At 46.1% G+C, this 14001-nt stretch overlaps 1 long non-coding RNA gene across 2 annotated transcripts; it reads right to left on the reverse strand.

The window, feature by feature from the left end:
- Window positions 1-8777: 8777 nt before the first annotated feature.
- LOC142496408 (uncharacterized) lies at window positions 8778-13003 on the reverse strand. Of its 2 annotated transcripts, XR_012801977.1 has the most exons (4): window positions 12854-13003; window positions 12633-12678; window positions 10792-11692; window positions 8778-10562 (listed from the first exon to the last, which is right to left on the reverse strand). It is a non-coding gene; the product is annotated as an uncharacterized LOC142496408 (long non-coding RNA). The 2 variants fall into 2 exon arrangements; XR_012801976.1 differs by having other exon boundaries at window positions 8778-11692.
- Window positions 13004-14001: the final 998 nt, after the last annotated feature.

Here is a 14001-nt window from a genome sequence, read left to right on the forward strand (position 1 = left end):
GGGTTGGGGTTCCTTACAATGCATCTGATCTCAGACACGCTATTAGAGAGGGTTGGGGTTCTTTACAATGCATCTGATCTCAGATGCACTATAAGGCTGAGTCCCCGCTGGCGCTGAGCGTGCTGGCGCTCAAAGCATGCGAGCCGGGAGTCCTACGTCTACTCGCGCGCCCGCGGGGGGGGTGGGGGGGGGGAAAGGCATGGCCGAATAGTTGAGCGAGCGGGAAAGTTAAAAAAATTATTTACCTAAGCGCTGAACGTGTGTGCCTGTGCCTGTGTGGGGTTCTGCAGAATTTTATAATATAACTATAAGGTTCCTTAACCAAAAAAACTTTGAAAACCACTGATATAGTGTAGAAGTGCTGGGTCACCCAAAGGGTTAAAACAGAATGCTGTGCATTTTTATTTTTAAGTAGTGTTAGTAAATATCCGTTATTAGTGTGACATTATTAATAATAGCCATACTGAAAGGTCTATTATTGACCTATGTAATGGAACAGCCGAGCTGCGTCAAGTACTTAATTCTAAGCTGTTAAAATAATACATTTTGGGTGATAGCGCGTTCTTTCTGCATTAACACTGTCCTATTAGGAGTTACGCAGACCAATTTGGAGTGCAGAAAAAAAACTATTTTCTGCTGCACAATTTAAAATGAGATTTACCCGCGCCAATTTTGCGCTAAAATAAGCTGTCCGCGACGTTGTGTACTTAGGCGCCTTAACCCTTTGAATGCTAAGGGGGCTGCAGCACCAGAGTTCCATGGCCCATCCGGCACTCGCGATCATGTCACCGCTACGCTGAAGCGGTCACATGATCACCCTGTCTCTGATGAGGGTATGTAAGCGCGCCACCTCGCCCTTAGGGTCTTTAGGCCGTAGCCCAACATGGGCCGCTCAGACCATCATGGGCCGCTCATGATGTAGTAGGTACGTGTATGGGGCACCCAAAGGGTTAAATCCACACCTTGCTCCCCTCTTTCTTTTACATGTGGTAAAAATAATGAGAGGGGGGAACTGTTCCTTTATTTACTGTATATAATTCAGTGACAGTCATAGTTATGAGAAAGCCCCTGAGGAAAGTGTTTCCAAGTCTTATACAATGTTACAGAAAACCAGTGATACAGAAAGAGCCAGTTTTGCATTCAGACCGTTTCCCTTTTAATGTTTTACAGAGTAATTTCCTTGAAAACGGTAACTGATGCATGAAAGAGGCACTTTCAGTGTACACTGTACATACAAATGTTGAGTGAAAATTCCCTTTGTTCCCCCTTTTCATCCTCACCGCACACTTCGTTTTGAAATCCTTTCGCTGATTTCTACTTTGGAAGAAATGTTGCCGTCGAATTATTTCCGAAACTCCACAACCTTATTCATTATGAGCTTAAGACATTGGGATGGTAGGGGCAGCATGGCAAGCTTCTCGTACGGGTCCAAACAGCTTGCTGTCCTTGCCCATCAAGGTGGCTACCCCGAAACAAGGGTTAACCGAGCCATCCCAGAGTGACAAAAAGTCCTCCATCCTGTTCAAAGCATATTCAGTGATGTCTTTGAGTATCATTACTATGTAAATGCAGTTATCTGAGGGACTCATTGTGTGGCTGGACTAGCAACAAATGGCTGAGTGATAGGCACTCAATGAGTCAGAGGGGCTGGCCTTTGTGTAGGCCAGGTGAAGTTTTGAGGGAGTTGGGTGGGGTATGTCCGCCTGCTGAATTCTCAGTACCCGGTCTTCCCTGTTTCAGATGGAGGCTGGGAAAGTATAAAAGCTGACGCCATTCGGATTGACTTCCGGTGACGTCACAGAGCATGGTCGGGTTGTAGAGGAGCTCCCGAAAACCCTCGCGATAACCTGCCCAATTAAGCACCCACCGCCACCAAAAGTCTCCAAAACACCCCCAAAACATCTGAGAACAGGGGACCATGCCATCAAAAGGAAAAGCGACCCAGAATCAAGGGGTCACCAAGTACTTTACCCCCGCGCAACGCTTGCTGGAGCCGAGCTGCGACTCGCAAGATGGCGCCGAGGAGGCCATGCAAGCCTCAAACGCGGATCATGCGCCAGAAACAGACAGCCGAGAACCGCCGGAATTCGGCCCAAATAAACAATATTTCGATGCCCTTTTCCTCCAAATGAGGAGGGGAGTCAAGGAGGATGTGAATGCTGCTCTGGAGAGCCTAAGGGCAGATATCAACGGCCTCACGAAGCGCACAGACAAAATAGAGCTCAAGATCAGAGACGTAATAGGATCGCAAAATAGCACAGAGGAGGAGGTGATCAGATTGGGCCAGGTCATTGAAGAGTTAAAGGACTCCCTCGAGGACCAAGAAAACAGGGACCGTAGGCAAAACCTCCGGATAAGAAATATACCTGAAGAAGTCACCCCTGAGGTCCTCCAGCCTTACCTCCACAAACTGTTCCGGTCCCTGGTCCCAGACTTGACGGAGCACAATATACAAATGGACAGGGCTCATCGAGCGCTAGGCCCTAAATCCTCTGATCCAAACCGTTGCAGAGATGTGATTATTAAATTTCACATGTATTCCGCCAAAGAAAGAATCATGTCCGCGAGTAGAAGAGCAGGAGATCTTCACATAGAAAACAACAGAATCCAGATTTTCAGTGACCTGTCGAGGGTTACTGTGGCTAGGAGGAAGGAGATGAAGCCCTCATTAACATCCTGAGGGAACGCAATATCACCTACCGCTGGGGCTTCCCCTTCAAATTGATTGTCTTGAGAAATGGCCGCCATCACACCATTTCCAGGCCGGAAGACTCTCCCTCTTTCCTCAAAGCGCTGGGGCTCACCCCACCAACAGACAGCAGAGGGACCTCAAAGACTACAGTGTGCCAGGAAGAAGTAGAAACGCCCTGAGCCTCTGTACGCATAGCGAACCAGAAGCTCCCCAACGCCTCAGACCAAGATCAGAGCCTTCAGTCACGCTCATAATCAACTCGGGGCTCCCCCCCCTCCCAGCTTCCCTTCGCGGATTGAGAGAAGGAAGTGGAGCCGACCCAGCCGAACACCAACCTAGGACATCAACCTTCACCCAGCCGTCATTCCCCAGCTCAGGAAGGAAGACCGCGTCACCATGGATCAGGCGCCCGTTCTCCCTCTCTTTTCCGCTGAGATCAGTGACAGGGCCTGACCAGCAGATGTCAACTTGAACCACAGTGCTCCTCAGCTCCCATCTACCCCCCCCTCCCCGGCCAACCCCCCCCTCTCCCCTACCCCCACCCCTCCTCCCCCCCTACAACACTTCAACCTCCTCATAACCCTTCCCTCCTTCCCTCTGTCTACCTAACCGCCATCCCCAAGTACTCACCTTGCTCCCGGTTCGAGGCGCCTTCCTCCCGGCGTCCCCCCTAGGGCCAGCTCTCCTCTCAAGACATGCTCCGGCAGCTCCGGGAGCCCAGGTTCCGGTTGGGGGCTGCCTGTGGGAAACACCCGTTTCACCGCTCTTCCAGCTGCACCCCCTTGCAGATCCGACGACCGAGGGACACACACAGCAACCAGAAGGGACACATATCTCTGGACTGATTACCTTGAAAGCGGTGGTAGAAGTCGTCACCAACCCTCCGTGGCCCACCGAGTGCCCCTTACGGACTGCCTCCCTGGGGACCGGGAGAGTAAGGTTGTATATGCCTACCCCCCTATCTACCCTCCCCCCCCTCCCAGGGTTTAGCGTAAGCCCTGCCCCCAACAGCTCGCTACTGCACACACAGATCTAGAAGGATCCCTTTCCCTCCCCCCCCAACTCCCCCCCCCTGCTCTCAACACCCCTCCCTCTCTATCCCCCCGACGATACCCCCACAGGCCCCCCCAGATTTACAAAATATAGATCTAATGAAGAGAATGGGGAGCTTGATAGCAAAGGACTTAGGGGCAGGCATATCCCTACCCAGGTCTCCCCACCACCTGCCACCCCACCCCCCCTCCCCCCACCCGCTGAGTTCAGATAACGCAGCAGCTAACAGGACTCAAAGCAAAAGAAATGTATGGCTTTCTCTAACATGCAGAGGTTCTAAATGTTCCCCATAAATATGTATGCAATTACCATTTCAGAAACTACTGTTGTATATGCAAAATGTCTCGTAATATCGATAAGCTCAAAACCCACATCTATCTCCCCCCCCCTCCCCCCTCCTTCTCTATGCTCACTTACACCCCCCCCCCCTGCACCTGGAGAGACAAGATTTCTAGGCTGCGCACAGGACTCAAAGTAAAAGAACTGCACGGTTTTTACTAACACAGAAATTGCTAATGTTCCCCGCAACAGTGATCGTAACTACCTTTTCCTAATCAACCGTCACAGCTACAAATGTTTTATAGCACTTATAAGGACAAAACCCATATATGCCCCCTCCCCCTCCCCATCTCTCTCCCCCCCCCGCCCCCTCTCTCTCCCCACCCCATCCCCACCTGTCCTCTCCCCTTCCCCCTCTCTCCCCTCCTCTTCTGGCCCACCCCCACACCCCCTCCCCCCCCACCCTCCGTGTCAAGATAGAAAGGCGACAAACACGCCTCAAAGGAAAAGAAATGTTCGGTTCAGATTTACATGCAGAGGTCTCTAATGTTCCCCATAACTGTGAATGTAATTATCAATTCATTTTCAACTGATGCATCTACAAATTTCTTGTAACACTAATAAGGTATAAACACATACCTGCCCCCTGTTCCCCCCCTCCTCCTCCCTCCCCCTCCTGCCCCCCTCCCCCTTGCCCCCCCTCTACCCCATTTCCCCTTCCCCCCTTCTCACCCCTCCTGCCCCTGCCCCCCCCCCACCTCCGACACCAAACAGAGCGTGCCACACTCTAACACGTCCTAGTCAAAAGTGCCCCCCCTCCCTCCTCCCCTCCTCCCTGCCTTCCCCCTCTTCCCCCCCTCCCTCCCTTCCCCCCCTCAATCCCCCCCCCCTTTTTCTCCCCCTCCTCCCCCCCCCTCCTTCCCCCACCCCCGCCCCTCCACACCTCCCCCCTCCACCCTCCGCCCCCCCATCCCTCCCTCCCCCCTTTCTGCACCAGGTTCAGGTCCCTAGACCATACCCAACACTCAGGCCCACAAAAGATTTACTAAGAATTGTTGTCCAACCCCACCTGTCAAAGTTTACCTGTAAGCGGTTTTACTGGTACATTTTGTAGATGGTGCTCGACCCTCTGTCCGATCCCAATCCATGTTCTGTGTCCCGGAAGCCTCTCCCGGGGTGTTCAACCCCCTACCTTCCTCATCCCTATGAGCAAGGTTATCTCTTTAGGGCTCGTTGAAGGCCCGCTTGCCCCCGCCTTCCCTCATGTGTCCACCCTCCTCCCCTACCCCTACTCAGAAAGAATGTTCCGACGCCTTTTCTTCCGCTCGCCGGATTCTCATCAGCCCTTAAGAATTAGGTGCCGGGCTTACTCATCCCCCCCCTCCCATCCATACCTTCTCAGGGGCCCCAGGTCCACCGGCTCTTGTCGTGGGAAATCCAAGAGCCTCGGAGCTTATAGCTCCGGGAAAGCTGCTAGACTCTAAATGACTGCTATAAAACTAATATCGCTCAATGTAAAAGGTCTTAACTCAGTCAAAAAAAGAAAACTGGCACTTCTGGAGTTTAAAAAAACAAAAGGAGACATCATCTTTCTCCAAGAAACCCACTTTAACTCCCCTGTGCCACCAAACACATTCCAAAGTGTATTTCCCCAAGCATTTTTTGCGTCCTCCCCAAGCAAAAAAAGAGGAGTAGCTATCTTAATAAGGAATAATGTCCCCTTCGTCCTCACCAAAACTCAATCTGACCCAGATGGACGATTCCTTATAATCCAAGGCACCCTCACGGGCTCCCCCATAACACTGGTCAACATCTACGCCCCTAATGAAAGCCAAACCCCGTTCCTCCAGAAACTACTTGACTCTTTGGAGCAACAGGCCCTCTCTTCCCTAATTATCGGAGGGGACTTTAACATGGTGGCCTCCCACACGCAGGATAAATCAACAACCCCTGGCAATTCTCCCCCCCGCTCCTCCAGCCACAACCCACTTTACTCAAGCTCAAAAGAAAGCCAAAAAATGTAAGGACATAATGGCAGATTTTTCCCTCATAGACATATGGAGGGCTCAGCACCAGGGTCAAAGGGACTTTACCCTTTTCTCCACCCCCCATCAGTCCTATTCGAGGATCGACTACTTTCTAGTCACCAGCAACATCCTCCAGGCCTCCTCCCACTCAAATATAGGCCCAATCACCTGGTCTGACCACGCCCCCATTGATCTCACTCTCTCTCTGCCCTTTGTAAAGAATAACCCATACAAGTGGAAGCTAAACAGCTCTCTGCTCCACTGCCCAGAAACAGAGCTGTTAGTCAGAGAAAAACTCTCTACCTTTTTTCAAATAAATAAGGGTTCAGTCTCAGCCCCAGCAATGCTGTGGGAGGCCCATAAGGCCTCTATCAGGGGCGACCTAATCTCAGTCGCGGCCTATAAAATAAACAGAAACTCAAGCTCCAAAAAGACCTTACAGATAAGATTGCGCAACTTGAACAACAGCATAAGCACACAGCCTCAAAAAAAATATTCAAACAACTAAACCAAACTAGAGCAGCCCTCAAACACACCCAACTCGAAGAGGTAGAGAGAGCACTGAGATGGACCAGACAAAAATTCTATGACAAGGGCAACAAGGCCGATAAGCTTTTGGCCACTAAACTCAGAGGCACACAAATCAAATCACAAATCTCTAAAATCTGCACTAAAAACGGACAAGTCTCATATATGGAGAAAGAGATAGCTCAGGAATTCGCAGATTTTTATTCTGACCTCTACAACCTACACCCCCCTAACCATGACCCGACGTCCCCCGAGACAATTACACAATACCTGGAGCACTGTAACCTCCCATCCCTCTCGAATAAGGAACTAGACAATCTAAACAAAGAAATCTCTCAGGAGGAACTATCGGGAGCCATTGGTTCCCTTAAATTAGCCAAAACTCCCGGCCCGGACGGATTCTCCAACGCTTATTATAAAACATTCTTGCCGATTCTCTCCGCCTACTTCCTTGATATGTTCAACTCTTTCCTCCAAGGGGAACCGATCCCCTCCACAATCACCGCGGCAAACCTGGCAATTATCCACAAGGAGGGTAGAGACCCTCTCCTTTGTGGCAATTATAGGCCAATCTCCCTTCTAAATACCGATCTTAAACTCTACAGCAAGATTTTGGCAAACAGGCTTAACCCAATTCTCCCACGTCTCATTCATGTAGATCAAGTAGGATTTGTGTCAGGTAGACAGGCCTCTGACAACATCCGCAAAATTGTGGATATTATAGACCATGTCCACTTCACAAGAACCAAAGCAATGATCCTTAGCCTCGACGCAGAAAAAGCGTTTGACAGAATCAAATGGTCCTTTTTAGATCAAACAATACTGAAATTTGGATTCAGTGGTCCCTTCCTGCAGGGGGTTAGAGCCCTCTACCAAAACCCAACAGCATATGTTAAAATTTCAGGTGGCTACTCGGACCCAATTAAGATCAGAAATGGGACCAGGCAGGGTTGTCCCCTTTCCCCTCTGTTATTCGCCCTAACAATCGAACCACTAGCGGCCGCAGTAAGAGAAGATCAGAGCATTAAGGGTATTCGAATTGGCGAAACAGAATACAAAATCTCTCTATTTGCCGATGATGTGATCCTGACCCTCGCGGACCCCCACACCTCCCTCCCCAATCTCCAAAGATTGCTATATCAATTCGGCACGGTATCTGACTACAAAGTCAATATGGACAAGTCAGAAGCTCTCAATGTATCACTATTAGATCAGGAATGGAAACTCCTACAATCTAACTATAAATATAGATGGAGCACCACCCATATTAAATACCTAGACGTTAGAATTTCAAGCACCTATGGTTCCCTATACCATTACAACTACCCCCCCCCCCCTGTTTGACCAAATCAAAAAAGATCTGGAAACATGGAAAAGGTTCCAAATTTCCTGGTTTGGAAGAATTGTCTCAATTAAAATGAACGTCCTTCCGAGACTACTTTACTTTTTCCAAACACTCCCTGTCCCCGTCCCCTTAGCAGCCCTGAAAAATATCCAGGCCCATATGTTCCAATTCATCTGGAACGATAAACGACCAAGAGTACCTAAATCAGTGATGTTGCCCCCAAAAACGAGAGGAGGTGTGGGGGTCCCCGACGTGATCAGATACTATTCTGCGGCCCAGCTGAAGCAGGCCGTAGTTTGGAACTACGACCCGGCCTCCACCTGCTGGCTAGCGATCGAATCACATCATGCTGCACCTGCCACCCTCCAGGTCCATCTCTGGTCTCCAGCAGGATGGGAGGGAGGACCACGGCGATTTGATCTGGGGGCAATGAGATGCACATGGGACGTCTGGCTCAAAAACAAAGAGAAGTATGGCCTGCTAGCTACCCCATCCCAACTTACCCCCATCTTTGGAAACCCACACTTCCCGTCTGGGTGCTCCAAAAAACAATTTGACCAATTCCAAGGTCTAGGAATAAGGCTGATTGCCGATCTGCTGAAGAACGAGGAGATTCTCTCCTTCCAGGAACTTTGCGATTATATCAACACCAAGGTCTCCATCTGTTCAAGTTCCTGCAAATTAGGCACTTCCTCCTATCCCTTGCCCCGAATGCTAAATTCCCCCAATTAACCAGGTTTGAATCCCTCTGTAGCAGAGGTTCCTATCAGAGAGAAAACAAAAAGTCAGGGCGCACAACGCACATAGTGAAGCACAATTAAAAGATAATTTTACTAAAAAATTAAAGGTTCTGGGTACATCAATATAATGAAAATCAAGCAGTGGGTTAGTGGGGTTACCACACGGAAGAAATGATCACAGCTCTCCACTGGAACGGACGCGAGGCACTGGATACCAGCAGACCACATCCAAGGCTGCAGCTTCCGTGAGACCTTCAGTCAGGGTAACCAGATGTTGGGGACCGGTGCAGAGTCCCGTGTAAAAGTCCCGTTATGAGGCTCAGAAGCCTCCGTCAGTCCTACAGCAATGCAGCTCCAACAGCACGCCGCTCAGACCCGTGGTGCGCCTTCTGATAACGTCACGACACTCTCCTTCTCACATGGAGTGGGGGAGAGTGCGCATCGGCGAACAACACACAGGGCAGGCAGGGTAGCAATAGTAAACACCCGTACCGACAGGCAGTGAGGCAGGGGACCGGGAGGCACAAGCCAAGAATATACTTGACAAACAGTATGGTCAGATAGATGAACAATCCAACAATCCAACTAGTTTCGTAACCCACAGTTACTTCATCAGGGAATACAAAAAGCTGAGGGGGAACACATGATTAAATACCCAGCAGCCTCCAATAAATGATTAGAGTATCATATTACAACACACGGCATTTAGGTAACACATGAATATTCATTAGCAAACCACAAGCAAAGTGTGCAGTTAAAGAAACAGAACATCATAAAACTTACACAATAAAAATACATAATACATATGGAGAAAGTAGCTGAAAGAAAAAAAGCCACAGTTACAAAAAAGCAGATGTAGTTATAACACATTCAAAGGAGTCTCAAATAGTTAAATAAAGATCAATATAGGGACCAGATGTCTATATCTTTGTTTAACCCCTTAGGGCTCAAAGAGCCTAATTTGTAGATCCATAGAGTTTCTTGATAGGAGAGGTTTTTGATTCTGTCACCTCCCCTCCTATCTTTAGGGACTACTTTAATGCCTTTGAACATTAATTTGGAGGGATCTTTATTATGATAAATAGCAAAATGGCGTGATAAGCTATGTTTTTCATAAGCATTTCTTATATTTCTAACATGCTCCTGCATACGGATCTTTAGACACCTCTTCGTACGGCCTACATATTGAAGACCACAGTCACAGTTAACCAAATAAACCAAATGAGTAGTATTACAGTTTATAAATGAATCGAGGGCAAAGCTATCACCATTCACAAAAGACTTAAATGTCTTCCTCTCAGGGTGTAGGTGCTTACAAATCGAGCACCTCCCACATTGAAAATTACCAACAAGTAACATAGTGGCATGAAACACAATCCCATAAGATCCATTAAAAAGCACCCACACCCCCATCATGCATTCTGTTCAATTAGTCTTGATGATATACATATGTGCTGGAAACACCCTTATCTCTATTCCTGGGTAGCCCACAATAACCTCCATGTGTTGTATATCACAAAAGTCTCACCCGGGTCCTTTACTTGCAATCAGATAATCAGATTCACCCCATCTCAGACGTTGCGCCGCTCCTGATACCTGTCTCGTGCCGTCATCCATGTGAGTGCTTCACCCGGGTTCCCTTTCGTGGAACGCACTCATCGCGTTGTGCGTTTCAATCCCTGCGCATGCGCATGTACTAATTTCCTCCGTTCGGGTTCCGTTTGGAATGCATGTATCGCGCTCTGCGTGTCGGCTACTGCGCATGCATTTCCTCTTCTTTTTGCGTCTCTCACTCTTCCTTCTCGCATGGGGCGTTTCATCACGTCACTCTGGTCCCTCGATGTATCGCAATCATGAACATCACTTAAACTCCGGTTGCCTGGGAGAACATCTGATACCTTTGTCATCACAAGGCCCCAGTACATAAAAGAGGGAAAGGAAGGGTGAATCAGCTACAGCTAATCTAGTCAGATTGCATAAGAACAAATACTTAACCCTACTGTGCTCAGTGAAAAAAGATAAGTACTAATAAAAATTAAAGTACTGATAAAATTTAAAATGGTTGGTCTTTTCTTGCAATTCATCAAAATCATTCTACTCAAACCATAGTCCCAGAGGTTTACTGACCTTATAGCTTTTAATCCATATCAGCGGACAGTGGCAGCAACCTATGGCTAAGAATAAGAAAATCATTCAGTCCATTGGGATATGCCGTATCTAATGTGTGAATCCAAAAGGATTCATGCTGCAGCAATAGGACATCTTTGTCTATACCTGCCTTAGCTTTTTTTACATGCAAATCAAATCAAATCAAATCAGCTTTATTGGCATGACGAAAGAACATTTCAGTATTGCCAAAGCGTGAATATTAAGGGGTGGGGATAATAATTACACGAATACTAGGGGGTAGGGTATAATGATTGCAGGGTATATGGGTAACAGTTTCGCGCAGGGATGTGGGGGTTAGTGGACGTCTCGATGCTCGATCCCCATTAATTTTAATGAGGATACTGTATGATTAAACTCGGTGCAATGTTTAATATGAGCGGTATCCTCTGCACAATGACTGATTTTGCTCTTGTGTTCAATAAATCTTGTTTTAAGCATTCTATTGCTTTTACCATTATAACACAGGCCACATGGACACTTGGTCATATACACTACTGTATATTGGTAGTGGTACATGTGATACGTTCTTTTATTTTAAATAATTTGCCACTTCTGGGGTGATTGAACTGATCCCCAGTATTCAAACTATTGCAAATACTATATCTGTAGCATTTAAAGCAGCCCGCCTTAGGCGCACTTAAAAAATATGGAGTAGTATAATGCATCAGTGGGCTTCCTATAGAGGTCACTGTGTAATTCTCCATTTTCGTATGTTAGGAGCACACCCAGATAAGAAATATGCTTTCCACTCCAATGTTTAGTGAATCTCACAGTTGTATCTAGCCCATCCAAGTCATCAAAAAAATTAGTGAGTTCTTCTTCTGCACCTTCCCAGAGAAATAGCAGATCATCAATATATCTACAATAGAAGAGCATATTGTTATAATATTCTGTTGAAAAAATAAACCTCTCCTCAAACTCAGTCATACAGAAATTAGCCTAGGATGGTGCCACGTTGCTACCCATTGGTGTTCCTGCTGTCTGTAAATAAAAAGTCTGCTTGAACTTAAAGTAAATTTTGTATAAAACAAAATGAATGAGGAGCATAATGTAATCATGGAGGATTTGTTTTGTGTGCAATGATCAAGTTCTTGCTAATGACGTCTAGACCGTCCTCATGTGGGATTATGGTGTATAGATTTGTCACATCCATTGTCACCATTAGAATATCTTTCCCATCAAGAGGCACTGAGCGTATCTTTCTCAGGAAACCAAATGTATCCTGTATATATACGATTTACTTTTAGCGACCAGAGGCTGCAAAAAAGTGTCAACATAAGCTGCTAATGGCTGGTTGATGGAACATGTGGCTGATATAATGGGCCTACCAGGAGGCTTTAGCAAACTCTTATGGACCTTTGGTAATAAATAGCGAACTGGTCGTCTCAGGTTTTTCATAGTCAGAACATTTACAGTCTCTTCATCAATCCATACAGTGTTTAATCCTAGTTGAAGAATACTCTTAATTTCGGTTTGATATTTTAATGTAGGATCATGGTCAAGCTTAGTGTAACACTCTTGATTACTCAATTGCCTTAGTGCCTCTGTTTTATACTGAGTATACTCTTGCACTACGAGTGCTCCTCCCTTATCAGCTCTCTTGAAAATAATGTTGTTATTCCCCCTAAGGTTTTTTAATGCCTCATTTTGTTCAAGTGTAAGATTAAAATGTATGTAATGTTTCCTTTTAAAATATTGTTTCACATCACTTTTGATAAGACGCATAAACACGTTAACCCCCCCGTGTTCTTAAACGGTGCAATAAACCTGCACTTCAGTTTGCACTGATTCGTTTTTACCTGTCCTTGTTGCTGCCGCTGCTGTTCACGCTGATCTGAGGATTTACTGCAAAAAAAAAAAAGATTTTAAATTTAAATTCCTTGCGAATTTAAACAATTCCACCTCTAATTCAAAAGGGTCAGGCCTTGTAGTGGGGACAAAAGAGGGACCTTGGACAAAACACAAATATCCATTTGTGTTAGCTGATTAGAAGAAAGATTAATAATCAAATTGTGCTTACTCAGGTTTGCTGTGGACGAAGTATCGGAGGTGTCCTTGGGATTTCTGCCCCCCCCCCCTCCTTGTTTTGCGTCTTTTTTCTTTGACGTTTGTCCTCTCCCGTTGTCTAAAAAGATCTCCCTGGGGTTCGAGTTATTGCTCCGTCAGCTGACGAACCAGTGTCAGAATCACTAGTGCAGCCTGTCTGTCTTCTTGGTATTGTTTTAGCCCGTGTTTGAAAATTAGGGCGTCTTTCAGCATTTCTCCAAAAATAAACAGTATTATCTTTATTATCTGTAACTATTTTCTTAAATGTTATTTTTTTTTACATCTTTACATTTCTGTAATCTGTTTTTTAACTCCTAAGAACAGTAACTTCACTTTGATGTGTCGGCTCAATGATTATTTCTGTTTTTAGAATATCCTGCCTCCCAGTGGTGAGTTGTTTACCCACTTCTTCTATCACCAATAAGATTAAATCAAGTGATGCTTTATTTAACATTTTACACCAATTGTCACAGAAAACATTACTGCCACTTCCAATAGTGGGGCGATTTTTTTATTCGAAAACCCCTAGGTATGAGTTTTTGTTTATACAAAACTCCCTCCTACTGTCTCTGTACGTTCTCCCTACCTACCAATTAGACTGAAAGTAAGCTCCTCGGGGCAGGGACTCCTCTTCCTTAATGTTACTTTTATGTCTAAAGCACTTAATCCCATGATCTGTTATTTATATTATCTGTTATTTATTTGATTACCACATGTATTACTACTGTGAAGCTCTATGTACATTAATGGCGCTATATAAATAAAGACATACAATACAATACATGTATTTCCATGAGAGTAAAGTTTGATTTCTTTTTTCTTGAGCCGTTCTAAATTTTTTACATGATCTGTTGGCCTGTCTGGCCCAAAGGCCTCCTCTGGGGTAGATTTAAATAGAATTTTATAAATTTCTTCGTCGTTAAAAGTTTTTATTTCTGCTCTATTAGTCAATCCACAAGATAAATGAACCAGACCTTCCATGTATTAAAATTCTTCGCCACTTTTCACAGATAGGGAAAATATCCAAACGAGGATCAGAGCTCCTGTATAGCAAACAGGTACAAACAATCTTTTTGAAAATTCAAAAAAGGAGTAATGAAGCTAAAGCTTAACAGCTTGTCA

Source organism: Ascaphus truei, chromosome 6 (genome assembly GCF_040206685.1).
Source record: "Ascaphus truei isolate aAscTru1 chromosome 6, aAscTru1.hap1, whole genome shotgun sequence".
Classification (NCBI taxonomy): domain Eukaryota; kingdom Metazoa; phylum Chordata; class Amphibia; order Anura; family Ascaphidae; genus Ascaphus; species Ascaphus truei.